Source organism: Lepidochelys kempii, chromosome 4, assembly GCF_965140265.1.
Source record: "Lepidochelys kempii isolate rLepKem1 chromosome 4, rLepKem1.hap2, whole genome shotgun sequence".
In the NCBI taxonomy this organism is placed as follows: Eukaryota; Metazoa; Chordata; order Testudines; family Cheloniidae; genus Lepidochelys; species Lepidochelys kempii.
Genome location: NC_133259.1, coordinates 8,993,380 through 9,010,055, shown reverse-complemented (window position 1 = coordinate 9,010,055; position 16,676 = coordinate 8,993,380). Strand labels below are relative to the sequence as shown.

General features: G+C 45.3%; 1 protein-coding gene across 3 annotated transcripts in view; it reads right to left on the bottom strand.

The window, feature by feature from the left end:
• Positions 1-16,676, bottom strand: part of CSGALNACT1 (chondroitin sulfate N-acetylgalactosaminyltransferase 1) — a 90,822-nt gene that overhangs the window by 73,000 nt on the left and 1,146 nt on the right. For 2 of the 3 annotated variants that reach the window (XM_073340298.1, XM_073340299.1), the window contains exons 2-5: positions 11,715-11,866; positions 9,702-9,797; positions 7,146-7,238; positions 6,593-6,678 (exon numbers count right to left, since the gene is read on the bottom strand). The gene's annotated coding sequence lies outside the window, so the exon portion shown is untranslated. The remainder of the gene's footprint in view (positions 1-6,592; positions 6,679-7,145; positions 7,239-9,701; positions 9,798-11,714; positions 11,867-16,676) is intronic. The other variant, XM_073340300.1, reaches the window with a different exon arrangement.

Below are 16,676 nucleotides of genomic sequence, written 5' to 3'. Positions count from 1 at the left end.
GAATATTCATTAACCAGCAAGGTAATGTGTCCGATCCTTCAAGATTGGTAGAACTTTTTTATACGATGAACAAGATTTTCAGTAACCTTCATCATATTTGACTTGAGTGTCTAGGTGGAGGCCTGAGGCTAGGTAACTTTAAGGGAACTCTATTGTTGACTTCTGGATAACCAGTAAGGTATTACAGAAGGTTTTGTGCTGTCTTGGTAAATCTAAGTATTGGAATATCCACCAGCTTTGGGGATGTCTGCCCCATTCTTTGCAGTTCAGCCTAATTGAGTGACCGCTCAGCTGGTTCCCCTGGGATTCTGGTCACACAGGAGTTGATGACTACTGTCCCCTTGCCATAGGAACTTGTGAGACAAAGATGGTCTCTGATTGATATGGTCTTTAATACCGATATTCTCTTCTTTATTTGCTTCCCCTTCAGATTTCTTTGGGAACCATCTGAAATTTGGCCTGCATTTTAATGATTAAGGAATGCAACTTGTCACATTTGGTAGCACAGAGAGATCTTAGATCAAGTCCAAAGGATATTTTCCACACCAAGGAGAAGAGCAAGAAGGCCTGGCTTAGAAATTGTCACCATAGCTTAAATCCCCCTGCCCAACTTCTTGATCCTCATTGCTGCTCTAACTTGCAAATGGTCACAAAGGGTCATTCCAACACCCTCCCAGGATCATTAGAGCTCACTGTGCTCTAGCCATGCCCACTCCTGTCAGTGGCATGCCCGCTGCATGGTTAGGAGTACCAGCTGTGCCAGTGTATGCCTACCTGGGAGAGGCACATCCACAGACCAATTCACTCCCATTGTTTTCCCAAAACTTTCTCTGCAGTTTAAAGTTGCAGGGGGCAGGAGGGAGGAAAAATATTTTTTTCCAGGAGTCTCATTTCAGAAGGATTCCAGGTTGCTTCACCATAGCCATGTTATTTTTGCCTTCCTGAATACTGGGCTGATGTACGTGCATAGGTAGTTGGATTGTGTTTCAGTACTCCCAAAGCAACCTAACACTAAGGATGCATCCATCGAAAATAATTGAAGGGATGGCCCATTCCATTAATGCACCATAAAAATTTATAAAGAAATGAATCAAGTCATCTACGCTATCCACCTGACAATGCCAGATCACTCCCTGCAGAATATTTTCCAGTGTTTTGCCCAACCCAGTTTTAAATGTCTGGTGATGGGTCTCCCAGCACTTCCTCGGGAGAACACCTTCCATAGACGAACAGATCTCACTGGCAGGAAGCTCTGCTCTGAAAAGAGGATTCCATAAAAACGGCCAAGTTTATAATTTCTGAGCAATCTCCATGTCAAATGTGCTCAGTTTACAAACAGAAAGGCAGCTTTTTAAACTACCAGACTTGTACACTCAGCCTGGGATCAGAAAGTCCAGATAAGCTCTTTCCAGCCCACACGTCACCATCAATAAGAATAAACATGTTGTCAAGTATCGGGGGTCGCTGTGTTAGTCTGTATCCACAAAAACAACAAGGAGTCTGGTGGCACCTTAAAGACGAACAGATGTATTTGAGCATAAACTTTCGTGGGTAAAAACCTCACTTCTTCAGATGCATGGAGTGAAAGTTACAGAGGCAGACATAGATATACGGACACATGAAGAGAAGGGAGTTACCTCACAAGTGGAGAACCAGTGTGGACAGGGCCAATTCAATCAGGGTGGATGTGGTCCACACCCGACAACATGTTATACACCAAAAAAAGAACATCAGATATCCTGGGCATCCCAGTTCATCCTGCTGTGCAACCTCATTCCTTAGGGCCTGATCCACTTCCCACATAAGTCAAGGGAAAGACTCACTGCTTTCATCAGGAGTTGGCTTGGGCCCTTAATGGGGTTGCACAAGTGTAACTGACTAGAATTTAGGACCCTTATTCACATTCAGTAGTCGTTTACTCTGTGCATAGTCCTACTGACTCCAGTGGGACTAAGGTTCTACTCAGTATGAGCAAGGCTTAGTCCATGGTATCTTTCAGGCTCTGGGTTCTAGGCACTCAGTTCTGGTGGCTGGAACATTTTCAAAGCCAGACACAGAGCTGGAACCGGGCCGTAGGCAGCACTCAAACAGGGGTCTGGGGACAGGCTATGGGTCAGAGTCCAAAGGCAAGCCAAATCAGGATCATAGAGACTGGAAGTAGGATGAAGTTGAAACTGGGCTGGAGTAGTCCAAGGATCTGGGGGTCAAGAGGCAGGTGCAGGGTTAGAGCGGATTTGGAACAGGGCTGGAGCAGGGTCAGAATAGGGCGCAGACAAGGCTGGAACAAGGCTGGGGCAGGATCAAGGGCAGGAGGGAAGTCTTGGGAGTCTGTAACACGACAAGGCATCAGGAGGGTGGTGAAGATGAAATACCTGTGCCCTGGGGTCATCTGACTCAGGCTCTGCCTATGAATAGGTTGCTGCACCATCTCTGAGGATTGAGTCACTTCAGGCTCTCTTGAGGGATGAGTTAGTGCAGCTGAGTTGCTGGAGCATGCCTGGGTAATGTGTCACAGAAGGTTCTTCTGGATGGGTGAGTCACAATATCTATTGATTTGCCAGGGATGGGCAGGCACAAGCCTGTCCACATCTAAATGCCCCCCAAGCCTAAGGGGAGGAGGCACTAGACCCAGACATCAAAAGAGTTCAGGGGACAACAAATGAGAAAACAGAGATGGGAGTGAGGTCATAGGGTCAAAAGCAGGGAGCCAGAGGGCGACACTGAGCAGAGAACCCTGGACAGAGCCCATTGCTCCTCGAAGGAGCCAGTGGATGAGGCCCAGAGGGACTCTGCCCAGAGACATGACTTTCGGGAGGAGTGGAAAGAGGCCGTGCATTTGCAGAGCACCTCCCCCATCCAGCCATCTCCTCCTAGTATAGTGGATGGCCATCTTGGCTAGCACCAGGAGGAGGTTGATGAGGAGGTCTTGTGACTTCATGGGGCCACAGATAGGGTGTGCATAGAGCAGGAGGTGTGGAGAGAAGTGTAGTCACAGCCAAAGGAGAAGGTTCTGAAGGAGCGGGAATAGGGGTTGCAGCCTGGTGCACTCGTGGTAGACATGCGCCAGGGTCTCCCTCATGCCACAGAAGGGGGGTGAGTCATTGTAGCTGAGAGAGCGGCCCATGTCCAGCTGCGGCTTTGCCTCACAGTATCTCAATCTGGCCTGCAGTAAACAAAGTCTATTGATGATGCACAAAATGGAACAGAATCCAGCTCACTCACATTGTAGCTGTTCTGGGTCTGCAAGGATAACAAGAATAAAGAGCAATACCTGCTTTTTCTAGGAACAGGACATGTATTGCTCTGACTATATGAGAGGAACATGAGAGGAAGGAGCTTGTTCTACACAGCTGAACATGCATTTATTCCAGTACTCCTAAGTAAATGGAAGAGGCCATGTGGTTGTGGCTTTGGTTTTGTTCAACTTTCATTCGCTGTTCTAATGAGAGCAGGATCAGCATCTGAATAAATGATTTTGCCCTTGACTTGCAATTCACCTTTTAAGCTAGAGAGACTCAACATTAGTATTTTCGGAAGAAGAAGCTTAAAAAACAACCAACCAACAACAAAAAAAAAAAAAGACACCCAGCAAAGCCTGTACCAATTTCTTCATTAATTTCCCTAATGCACATGTGGTCATTTCAGACACATCAGCCAGTCACTGTATTAAGAATGCTACGATAGCCCGGAGTTTCAAACACAACATCTGGAAGAAGAAGCTGCTGCTGTTGTTTCAACACTTCAGCGAGACAGAGAAGGAAGAAAATTCTAAGGGCAGAGGTCAGATTGTCCAGGGGGAGAATAAGCCTGTCTTCAGTTACTAATCACTGCTGAGTGGAATCTTGAAATTATGGATTGGGTGATTTTCATCTAAATCTTCTCTCTTGAGCCTAGGAGTGCTCCAGTGACAGTGAAAGGATCTTCCTTAAATGTAGAAAGAAAGAAACATATTGTGTTTCACCCCAGCCTTCCAGCAGCAGAAGCCTTCCAGCTTCTCTTGGCTGCAGAATTCCAGGGGACTATTTCTATAGCATTTTGTGGGTTCCTTATTAAATAATTACAATAGTGCCTAGAGGGGTTTACTGAGACTGGGGCCCAACAGCAGTGGGTGCTGTGCAAACACACAGTGAGAGAGCACCCTGCCCTGAGAGCTTGCAATCTCAATAGGCAAGACAGACAAAGGGATGTGAGAGTAACCTGAGGCACATAGCAGGTCAATGGCACAGCCAGGAATAGAACCCAGGTCACCCACATCCACTGGACCATCCTGTTGATGCCTCCTTCTATGACCTTCCTCTATGTTCCCGTGTTCCATACACCCCTTTTGTGTCCCTACAAAGCGGCTTCTGCTGCTCCAGCATACCGTTTTGCACTGCTATCCATTTTCTCACAAGCAGGTGCTTTGCCCTGAGGGTTGCAGCCTCGACACACCACCCTTCATACAGCAAATTCAGTTGTGCCGTAAGACTGAAGTATTTCATGACTCCAGGAAGAAGTTATTACTGGCCAGTCATGCTAATTTTACTGCTATCGCCATGAAGAAGGGCAAGATGCAAAAGAATGCACAAACCTCTGACAGAATTGATTGAGATGGAGATAGATACTTATCCAAGAGTGCAGATGTGCATATGCTGTTCTCATCCAAGCATCTCAGAAGGAAGCATGTAAAGGTTTTTTTTAATATAAGGAAGATCAAAATGTTATGGACTAGCTAGCTGTGTTTATATCAATGTCACCAAGATAGGAACAACGTTGCCGGCATCATAAGCCTAACCATTTGTGAAAACCGTTCCCTCCTGCAACAAAACCCACGGAAGAGATCAGCTCTGCAGAATCTCTACCTAAGCATTCTGTAGGAGAGGTGGGGTCTGGCCCCTGGGAGAATGAACTTCAGATCCACAACCAACTCCCCAACAGTGATCCTGTAACTCTGCACTGGCTTTGGAACTTTGGTGTCATTTATCCTCACGCTCTCCCCGCACCCACCATCAGTTCCCCTTTCAATGGGTGAAGCATGTTCCCCACCCTAGAGCAGGCGCAATAGGAAAGTTAGTATAGCCCCAGTGGCGTAATACACTGGACATTCATACCCATTCTGTTGAAAATTCATTTCAGAAAAGGTGTGTTATATTTTGACACTAGTTGATTACATTGTTGAATTTCAAGGCTTAAGAAGGCAAAACTGAAGTCAAAAGTACATTGGAAATTGGTTGGTGTGATAATGAATATGCAGTTACTTGTCAGTGAGGAACTGGCTGCAATCCTGCATTGTGCATTTCTAATCTTTTGAGTTAGAGGATATATATGTTTCTCCCCCCCACCCAGAAGTATCTGATAGAGAGGGTTGCAAAGATTTGGCTTGATGTTGAAGAAAGTTCTAAAATCTATTGAGCCTTAACTATCTTTTTCTTAAGTTACTCATGTGGAGATATTATAAATGATATGTTATTATAGGTGCTTGAAAACAACTCTCTGTAGCTTTGTAATTCCCCCACTAATCTTCACTGCACCTCAACTCCCACAAACCACTGAAAAGCACCTCTCCTCAGCCAGGCCTGCCCAGTTTCAAAGTCATCGAGCAAACCATTTCAGAGATCTGAGGAGCCAAAAGGAAGGGCTAGAAGGATTTTCAAAATTGAAAGTGTTCTGATCCACACACCCCCAAGCCCCATCTCCACACAACAGAGTGTTCACCTTGAACTAAACTTTCCCTCGCTAAGATGTGCCATGTACAGTTCCCAATTGATTTAACAATGATGAAATTACAGAGTGTGCGTCAAAATCTCACTCATAATAACTTGCTTGCTGCAATCTTAACTCTGGAAGGACAATCAGTCTCTCCACAGTGCTAATCAGAGCTCAACTCATTTGAAAAATAAAATCAACTAAGTTAATAATTCTTTAGTTCCCCAGAGAATAATCACACAGACTAACTGTAGCATTCACTACAATTTTATTTTCAACAATTGTGTAGAGCCAATGTCACCACCCCATCTGTCACATGAACTGGGCTCTATCAATATTGACTTGATATTTTGGAAAGTTATGAATTTCTTCATAATCCCAGGGGATTTTGAGGGGAATGAAAATCCACAGCCTGATGGAAATTATTATTTTGTTGGTTGCCTGTTTAGCTTCAGGATCTCATTTTTAAAAAGCATGCCTGGTAGGAAATACATTCAATGTGTTCTGAAACAATCCAATTAAACTCACGCACTCCCGGAAAGCCAGCACAGGAGAAGAGTGCTTAATATGGGAGTCAAAATCTTTTCCATTTTGCAAAGTTGGTGTGAGAATTGACCAGCCCAATATCCACACACCCACACTCTTTACCATGATGATAATGGTGGGGGGGAGGGGGGGAGGAGAAGAAGAAGAATTACCTGGGGTTGCATTGAAATAAGAAGTACAGGATTTAAACAAACAGTTTTACAATTCTGACTTGATCAACCATCTGTTTTTAATCAGACTGGAGAAAAGTGAATAAATAGCAAATAAAAGGAGGATGCCCATAAATACAGTACAGAGGAGAACAACGAGTCCATTTCAAAGACTAATTTCAGAGACAAGGAAAGCAGAATGAGTGACTTACCTCAATTACAGGCTGGAAAGAGCAATAACGATACACCTACATCCTTCCTTCCTGATGCAACTAATTTTAGGTCTTTTGATAGAAGTCTAAAAGGAAATACAAAAGACAATTGTATTTAACTGCCTTCCCTGCAGAGTGCCTGTTCAAAGTAGTAATAGGCTTTTGAAGGAACACTGGTAAAAAGAAGTGAGTGAACAAATTACAACTCAAAAATATAATTCTTACAAAATAAGAGAAAAGAAGATAGCTGTCCTGAAAATTCCTTGTAGGTCTTACTAAATGTTAAGTGAATGAAACCATACAGTAATTAAATGACACAGAGGCAGACTGACTCTTAGAGTTACACCACTATTCTCAATAAAGCGACACCATGCATCAGTTTGGCCCATTTGTTTCCATGACAAAGATGACAAACTAATCTTGCAAACCCCTGAAGAGCTAAACTAAAATTTCCACTAAGAAGGCAGCTTTGCATTGACTGGAATGATACAACTTTGCTAACTTGTCTCTAGCAAACTCCGGTACTTGCTAAAGCAACAGTTCAGCTACTGACCTGCAATGAAAGCTTTGTGTTCAGCTTCAGCGTTTCCTGACGGCAAACAATCTGCCGGGGGACGGGGGGGGGGAAGCAGTTTCATGGAATGAACTGTTAAAAAAAGAAAATCCTCTCATAAGCTTTCCCTGAGGGGGAAGAAAGAATCCACAAGCTTTAAATTGGCCAGGCAGATTTAGGAGGAAGGAAAAAAAAAAAAGGCAGCTCTTTCTGTTGCGTCAAAGAGCCCAGTGTGCAAATGGAACAGGGAACGGAGTTGTTACACTGGCAAGCCCTGGCTGAAGACAGCTATTCAGTATGCTCTCAGCATCCTCTCCCAGGGCTGGCTGGATACAGTCCCACTCCTTAGGCTCTTACAGAGGAGCTATGCTACTTCAAGAGACAATCGCTAAAGGACAGTTTCTGTATCAAGCCATTCAGCTGGCTTTACGACATAGCATGAGGACAGTTTCACACACAAGCGGTATTTACTTATGTATAGGAAGCAGGGAAAACATCTATACATATTCGAACTGGCAATCTTGTCACTGAATTATCAGAACTTGTAGAGAGAATCCTATTGACTGCATCACCCACCCTTTAAGTTATTTAATGTACACTTAAAACAGGGGTGGGCAAACTATGGTCCGTGGGCTGCGGCCGTTTTAAGCCAGCCCACGCGCTCCTGCTGGGGAGTGGGGTCTGGGGCTTGCCCCGCTCTAGCGCTGCAGCTGGAGTGACGGGTTGGGGGCCACACCACGCGGCTCCCAGAAGCCACGGCATGGCCCCGCTCCGAGGGTGGAGGGCCGCTCCACACGTAGGAGCCAGAGAAGGGAAATGCCACTGCTTCCAGGAGCTGCTTGAGGTAAGTGCCACTCAGATCCTGCACCCCTGAACCTCTTCCCACACTCCAAGCCCCTGCCCCAGCCCTGATCCCCCTCCCGCTCTCCAAACTCCTTAATCCCAGCCCAGAGCACCCTCCTACACCTCAAACTTCTCATCCCCAGCCCCACCCCAGAGCCCACACCCCCAGCCAGAACCTACACCCCTGTCCCAGCCCTGATCCCCCTCCTGCCTTCCAAATCCCTCAGTCCCAGCCCAGAGCACCCTCCTACACCCCAAACTCCCCAGCCCCACCCCAAAGCCCTCACCCCCTCCGGCACCCCAACCCTAATTCTGCGACCATTCATGGCCCACCATACAATTTCTATTCCCCGATGTGACTGTCAGGTCAAAAAGTTTGCCCACCCTAGCTTAGAAAATAGTTTTAGGAAGGGACTGTACTTATACGACACGTCTCTTACTTGGTGCTAGAGATTCCAAAGACCACCTGATGGTTGCTTGCCCTCCGTTATACCTAGCCAACTCATTGTGTGCAGGGAGGTAGCCCAGGTGCAATGACTTGCCTTTAGTGGAATTGCACAGGAGTAGCTGTGCAGAGAATATTCACAATTCAATTAACAATTCTTTCACCAGTGTGTGCAGGAGCAGCAGAAACCAGGTCAAATAGCTGGGCAGGGCTAAGAGGAGTTACAAACAGGATAATGGTTGTAGGATGAGCAGTAGGAATACCTACTATTAAGGCTGCCTAATACTTCCTATTATAAAGCAGTTTTCAGAAAACAAAGAGTAAGAATAAATGGTCAGTTTTCACAAGAGTGCCCATCTCACAAAAGGCAGAGCAGGTTGTTAGCACAATTAACTTGACAGGCTGCACCTCTGTGAGAGCCAGATGAAGCCCAGATGGGCGGGGCGGGCTGAGCTTGCATAAAGCCAGCAAGCTGAGAACAGCAGAAGGCTACAGGGGCAGTAACTGACAGCTCCTGTAAAATCAATACAGATTTAGAAAAAAAATTATTTTGCAAAATCAATGAGTAAATGGTGCAGGAACCACAGTGAACTGCAAACAAAATTCACTCAAAGTACTAGAAGAATAAAGAACATCAGGCATGTAAGCAAAGGAGAATTGGTATTAACACAATAGACAAGGGAATTAAGTAACATACAGGTTGCTCTGTCCTTGTTATTACTGTTTGGTGGATTACTTAAGTGTATATGTAACCCACAATGTGTGACCTGGGCCGCAGAGGCTGGGTGGCAGGGCAGTGGGTAGCCTGCGTAGTAACCCTAGCGAGTAACTACTCCTGCTCTGCTCTCACACGGCCTCCAGCATGTAAGTTACTCCTAGCTATACTGTATGAGTGCTATGGCCAGCCACCCATGAACTACACTATGAGTAACACCAGCAAACTCCCTGTCCCAAACTTTCCCTTAGAAATGTGCATCTTGTTCTGTCCAGCACCCTTGCTGACAATACAAGCTCATATAAAGTCCATCATTTCATAATAGAAAGCGATATGCACAGATGTTATAATCCCAAATGAAGTTTCCCAAACACTTCAATCCAAACACACACTGGTTTAGATAAAACAAGTTTATCAACTACAGAAAGATGGATTTGAAGTGATTACAAGTAATGAGGCATAAAAGTCAGCACTGGTCACAAGAAAATAAATAAAAAACAATTAATATTTAACTTAACAAGCCAAATGAATTCAAAGCATAGGTTTCTCTTACCACATACTCTAGCAGTTTTACTGGCTGGAATCCTTTCAGTCAATACCCCTCCCCCTGTTCAGTGTTAATTTCAGTGTCCTTCAGGTGTTGCTGATGCTGTAAGAAGAGAGAAAGGGAGGAGTATTTTGGGGCCATTGTTCTTCTTTCTTATAGCTTTTTCTTTGAAAATAACATCACACCCTCTTTCCTGCCGAAGAGTGGCTGCTTAACCAGGTAATAATCCATTTGATTTTGTTGACACCTTGCTGAGGCATCAGTTTGTCTTTTATTTTGAGGAATTGCTTTGTGCCTGCTTTTCTAAACTTGGAACGTGTCTCAGTAATGTTATATAGTAGAATTTTATAACTTTACATCATGGGTGGCCAACCTGAGCTTGAGAAGGAGGCAGAATTTACCAGTGTACATTGCCAAAGAGCCGCAGTAATACCTCAGCAGCCCCCCAGCAGCCTCTCACCCACCAGCAGCCTCCTCGATCAGTGCCTTCCGCTCCCTCCCCCACCTCCCGATCAACTGGGAGGCTGGGAGTGGGAGGAGTGAGGGAACTGAAGGCTCAGGGGAGGGGGCGGGAAGAAGTGTAGTGGGGACAGGGCCTGTGGCAGAGCCAGGGGTTGAGCAGTGAGCATTCCCAGCACATTGGAAAGTTGGCCCCTGTAGCTCCAGCCCTGGAGTCATGGCTCTTCAGAGGTTAATATACAGGCTCCTTGTATAGGCACCATGTGGCTCCGGAGCCACAGGTTGGCCACCCCTGCTTTACATACAATGTTGCCACACGTATTTTACCTGGGGAATAATGGTCAGCAACCAAATTATGAGTTTTCAAATGATACCTCACAAAGCATACTTTGTATAAAATTCATTACAGTTTTGAAAAAGGGTGAGGAACACAGGGATATAGACTGTCACAAAGGATGGTCCTAAAGCCTGGGGTCCCACCTGAACACCTACACAGCAAGTTTTAGCCCTGCAGCCTGAGCCCCACAAGCCTGAGTCAGCTGACCCAGGCCAGCTGCAACTGTGCTGTGGGTCTTTTATTCCAGTGTTGACATACCCTTAGATGTACCTTTATGGTATGTCTACCCTGCAATTAAAAACATGCAGGTGGCCCATGGGGCTCCCAGGGCTCGGGCTAAGGGGCTGTTTAATTGCAGTGTAGATGTTAAACAGCCTCTTAGCCTGAGCCCCATAAGCCTGAGTCAGCTGGAATGGGCCAGCCAAAGGTATCTAATTGCAGGCTAGATTTACCCTTAGATAACTAGTCTGATTCTTTACTTCAGTCAGAAATGGTTCATATTTTTAGATCCACAGGTCCAGGGTTCAGTCCTCACAGGGGGCTGTTCAGGTACATTGTTACACGCTGATAGGTGCTATCTACGGGCTTTGTTAAGATATATTTTAGAAGCTTCAAGCTTCCAGGAGAAAAATAGTCCAAGCAGGTTACTGTCTTTAGGAGGGTGATCTTCTCCATATTAACACCCTATCTTGCAACCAGCTCCATGCACCCAGACCACTGGACCCACATGGAACCCTTTTGAGTCTCCATGGGGTCCAGGATCTGTGCAGAAAGAGGGAACATGTGGGCCTAGGGAAGAAATAGAGGGAGACACTGCCAGCTCCACACACCTGGAAAAGGTAATACAGTCCCAAACCACATTGCCTTTTCTGTTGACCCTTTCTACACTGAAGAACCCTGCCATATAAAGAGGGATCTGGGATAGCTTCAACCAGGTGAGGCCCTGATTGGCAGCATGCCTGCAGTAAAGCTGAGCTGAGCTGGCAGGGAAGAGTGCTGGGAGATAGCACGGAGGTCCAGTGTGGTTGTCACTAGTCCCCTAATTCAGCCAGACAATTCCAGTTTCAAAGAAATGTCCCTTGTCTAACTGAACTTATTTTGGACCAGTGTCATAGATGGAGCTCAGGGAATCCACATGCTCTGGAGGCAGGACCAACTGGTCACTGAATGGATTCCCCAATCCCTGTGCAGTAAGGAAATGGAGGAGTTAACTGGAGATTCACCTGAAAGTAGTGCTGACTGCTTGAGTCACTTCTTCTGTGTTATCATGAATAAAGGTACTTTCCTCTGGTGTAACCACAGGTGCCCTTCTGCACTCCTCCTTGCTTGTGCCTTCCACACAGACATGGCGTCAGAACTGCCTGGGTCCCCACTCCTAAGACAGGAGAAAACAAGGAGAAGCGAGGAAAGAGACAGTGAGCGCAACACCTCTGTAGCTTGTCTCTGCACCCCCAACTAGTGGAGCAGCTCCCAGAACAGGCTGTGCAGCCAAGGCTGCACTGAAACTCTGCAAAGGTTGTCACTAGTCCCCTCATTCAGCTGGACAATCCCAATTTTAGAGGCAATGTCCTTTGTCCTGACAACCTATTTTGGACCATGATCTCACAAAGGTCAACACAAGGTACTATTCCTTAACAAAACAGCAAGGTTTCAGTTTTGAGCATGCAATTATTCTTGTAAACGTCCTGCAGTTTTAATTAGCCTTGTAACACTTAAGTAAGTTGGTGATAAATTCATTCACTGCCACCCACTTAAATTCCAGGCAAAGAAACCCAGAGCACTGAATACAAATATTTTGGGCACACAGCCTAAAATATGGAGTACTGTGGCAAGCACAGGACCAGTTCTAGCTACTACAGCCTGGGGTTTTTAGTGCTCTGGATTTCAGGAATTTTTGCTTCATGAAAGGATTCACCACTTTGATCCGCAATGTGTCAAATCAACATGCTGGGCTATGCTGTCTGAAACTTCTGTTCAGATCATGCTCTGCTCCCTGAGCCAGGACTAGATCTCTGGGATCTTAATTCCTAACATTTTACTATCACCTAGCAAACACAGGCATATAATTAAAGACTCTATCATAATGCTTATGCACATGGGGGAAGAACTAAGGTTCCACAGGCAGCTTTAATGCTGGCATTGCCCAATTTGTGAGTGCTTGATCTTGCAATGTTCTGTAATGTTCTGTAATGTAGTTTGATTGTGGGCTTGTTTTTTTCTTTTTTTAATGCAATATAGACCTGTGGGGCCCCCTTTTAGGTTACTACTATTGAGAGACTTGATGCATCTGAATTGCTAATGAGCTACACAAGCTTTCTTCTGCAGATCACCAGTTTTAATACAGCCCCGCTGGCTAGGGGCTGAATGCTGTTTCCATCTGATGGATATTTGGTGGGTCAGTTCCAGTTCCCGTTCCCATCTTCTGCTAATTGCAGACTCACAAGAGAGACCAAGACCTATATAGGCCACGGAGACTGCACTAGCCCTGTTACCCCTACAGGTAGACTCCCCTCCCCCATCCCCAAATCACATGAGACATGCTGTCAGGGCAGTGTGTGGGGGAATGTTGCCCCTGTAGATCAGTACAGGACTTCTTTCACCAGTCCAGGGCTATCAGACCTACACCTTTCACAAGCAATGCATGCAAATACAAGGGGGATCAAGTTAACAGTTATCGGAATATTATATGGTAACAGGCAAATTAAATAATCAAATAATTTACAGAAAACACCCCTCATCTTGCAATTATATCCCCTCCCCAGCACAACATTCCTCCAACCTCCCCCACACAACTCTTCCCTTCCTGCCCCTTTGCAGAGAGATCTTCCTCTGGGCAGATAATCCCTTTCTTTCAGTGTGGGTTGGTAGGTGACAACCAGGTGTGTGTTTGAGGGGGGGGGAATGTTGCCCCTGTAGGTCAGTACATTCATTACTCTGCTAGACACTAAAAATCATGGACTGAACAGAAACACTGGATTTAGTGTTCATTACAACAATCTGCAACCCACGAACACCTTTTTGTCCTCTGTGTGGCTCGAAAGCTTGTCTCTTTCATCAACAGAAGTTGGTCCAATAAAAGATATTATCTCACCCATCTTGTCTAATATCCTGGAACCAACATGGCTACAACTACACTGCATACAAAATCTCTCTTGGTATTTTATTAAGGATTTATTCAGAAAGTGGCAACAGTCCAAGATTTCAGACACTTCTGGGTCTTTCCCTGGAGTAATTGAGCTTTTCCTGTCTGCTGCTGCTTTATGAATAAAGTTGTTATCTTTATAGACTCTCTATATAACTATTGGCCCACATCTTGCCATATAACAGGAAAACACATGGAAGGGGAACAGGAGGAGTAAAATTATACAAGGTTCCCCTTGCAGTTTCTTGAGTAGATAGAAGATGTGGAGTTTGGCCCCCTGGGCGAAGTACCGAGTCCAGCCCACAGATTTCACAATCACTGAGATCCACATGTATCTTAGGACTCCACCACTGACACAGGGCCATCTGTGCAGAGCATGTGTGCCTCCACACTAGCTGTGATGCCCATTGCGACTTTCCTTGGCAGAGTATTTTTGCTCTGTGGCAAGTGATCTCAGAGCACATGCATAACAACTAGCAGTGAAGTGGCTGTTGTAAAATACGTGCAATCTACTTATCCATCCACAGACATCTATTGTCTGTGGCTGTAAGGGTGGCAGGTGAGATAATCCGGAGATATTGTTGCCATGTGAATAGTGATAGTTGTGCCATCTTTGTGTTCTGATGAAGCTGATGCCACATAGAATCGAAGGACTGGAAGGGAACTCAAGAGGTCATCTAGTCCAGTCCCCTGCATTCATGGCAGAACTAAGTAATAAGCACTAGCATCCTCCCTGACAGATACACTCTCCAGCCTTGTCACTGCTGCATCTGCTTACTCTTGGCCCTGGTTCAGTTATTGTGGGTATATTCTATTGTGATGTTATAATTTGTGCAGGAAAGACAGCAGAGTTCTTACATTGCACAGCTGATGTGCTGCTGCAGCCAACTAGACAGAGGTGCTGTATGACAAATGGGCTTTGTAATTAGCTGCTGCCAAAAATCCTTTGATTCTGTCAGCCTTGCAGCACTATGTTGGCGAAAAGCAAAATTGGGTTCAGGTACACACTATGCTGCCATTCTCCTACATGCCCCACTGGGCCTTTTAAACACTTTGGCAGGATTTGTTTAGTGTGCCCATGATGCTCCGTTATTCTGTATATCTACAATACATGAGCTGGCATAAATTATCACTGCTAACAAAGCAGGGTCAAGAGTAAGGCCAACACTTCTTGGATGAAGAAAAGGAGTACTTGTGGCACTTAGAGACTAACCAATTTATTTGAGCATAAGCTTTTGTGAGCTACAGCTCACTTTATCGGATGCATACTGTGGAAAGTGTAGAAGATCTTTTTATACACACAAAGCATGAAAAAATACCTCCCCCCACCCACTCTCCTGCTGGTAATAGCTTATCTAAAGTGATCACTCTCCCTACAATGTGTATGATAATCAAGTTGGGCCATTTCCAGCACAAATCCAGGTTTTCTCACTCCCCCCCCTCCCCCCCCCACACAAACCCACTCTCCTGCTGGTGATAGCTTATCTAAAGTGACCACTCTCCTTACAACCACATTTGCTCCAACCCCTCAGACAGAGACAAACACCTACAAGATCTCTATCAAGTGTTCTTACAACTACAATACCCACCTGCAGAAGTAAAGAAACAGATTGATAGAGCCAGAAGAGTTCCCAGAAGTTACCTACTACAGGACAGGCCTAACAAAGAAAATAACAGAACGCCACTAGCCGTCACCTTCAGCCCCCAACTAAAACCCCTCCAACGCATTATTAAGGATCTACAACCTATCCTAAAGGATGACCCAACACTCTCACAAATCTTGGGAGACAGGCCAGTCCTTGCCTACAGACAGCCCCGCAACCTGAAGCAAATACTCACCAACAACCACATACCACACAACAGAACCACTAACCCAGGAACTTATCCTTGCAACAAAGCCCGTTGCCAATTGTGCCCACATATCTATTCAGGGGACACCATCACAGGCCTAATAACATCAGCCACACTATCAGAGGCTCGTTCACCTGCACATCCACCAATGTGATATATGCCATCATGTGCCAGCAATGCCCCTCTGCATGTACATTGGTCAAACTGGACAGTCTCTACGTAAAAGAATAAATGGACACAAATCAGATGTCAAGAATTATACATTCATAAACCAGTCGGAGAACACTTCAATCTCTCTGGTCACGCAATCACAGACATGAAGGTCGCTATCTTAAAACAAAAAAACTTCAAATCCAGACTCCAGCGAGAAACTGCTGAATTGGAATTCATTTGCAAATTGGATACTATTAATTTAGGCTTAAATAGAGACTGGGAGTGGCTAAGTCATTATGCAAGGTAGCCTGTTTCCTCTTGTTTTTCCCTACCCCCCCCCCCCAGATGTTCTGGTTTAACTTGGATTTAAACTTGAAGAGTGGTCAGTTTGGATGAGCTATTACCAGCAGGAGAGTGAGTTTGTGTGTGTATGGGGGGTGGGGGGATGTGAGAAAACCTGGATTTGTGCAGGAAATAGCCCAACTTGATTGTCATGCACATTGTGTAAAGAGTTGTCACTTTGGATGGGCTATCACCAGCAGGAGAGTGAATTTGTGTGGGGGGGGTGGAGGGTGAGAAAACCTGGATTTGTGCTGGAAATGGCCCACCTGATGATCACTTTAGATAAGCTATTACCAGCAGGACAGTGGGGTGGGAGGAGGTATTGTTTCATATTCTCTGTGTATATATAAAGCCTGCTGCAGTTTCCACGATATGCATCTGAGGAAGTGAGCTGTAGCTCACGAAAGCTTATGCTCTAATAAATTGGTTAGTCTCTAAGGTGCCACAAGTACTCCTTTTCTTTTTGCGAATACAGACTAACACGGCTGTTACTCTGAAACCTCTCCTTACAATGTGTATGATAACCAAGGTGGGCCATTTCAGCACAAATCCAGGGTTTAACAAGAACGTCAGGGGGGAGGAAAAAACAAGGGAAAATAGGTTACCTTGCATAATGACTTAGCCACTCCCAGTCCCTATTGAATAGAGACTTGAATAGGGACTGGGAGTGGCTAAGTCATTGTGCAAGGTAACTTAT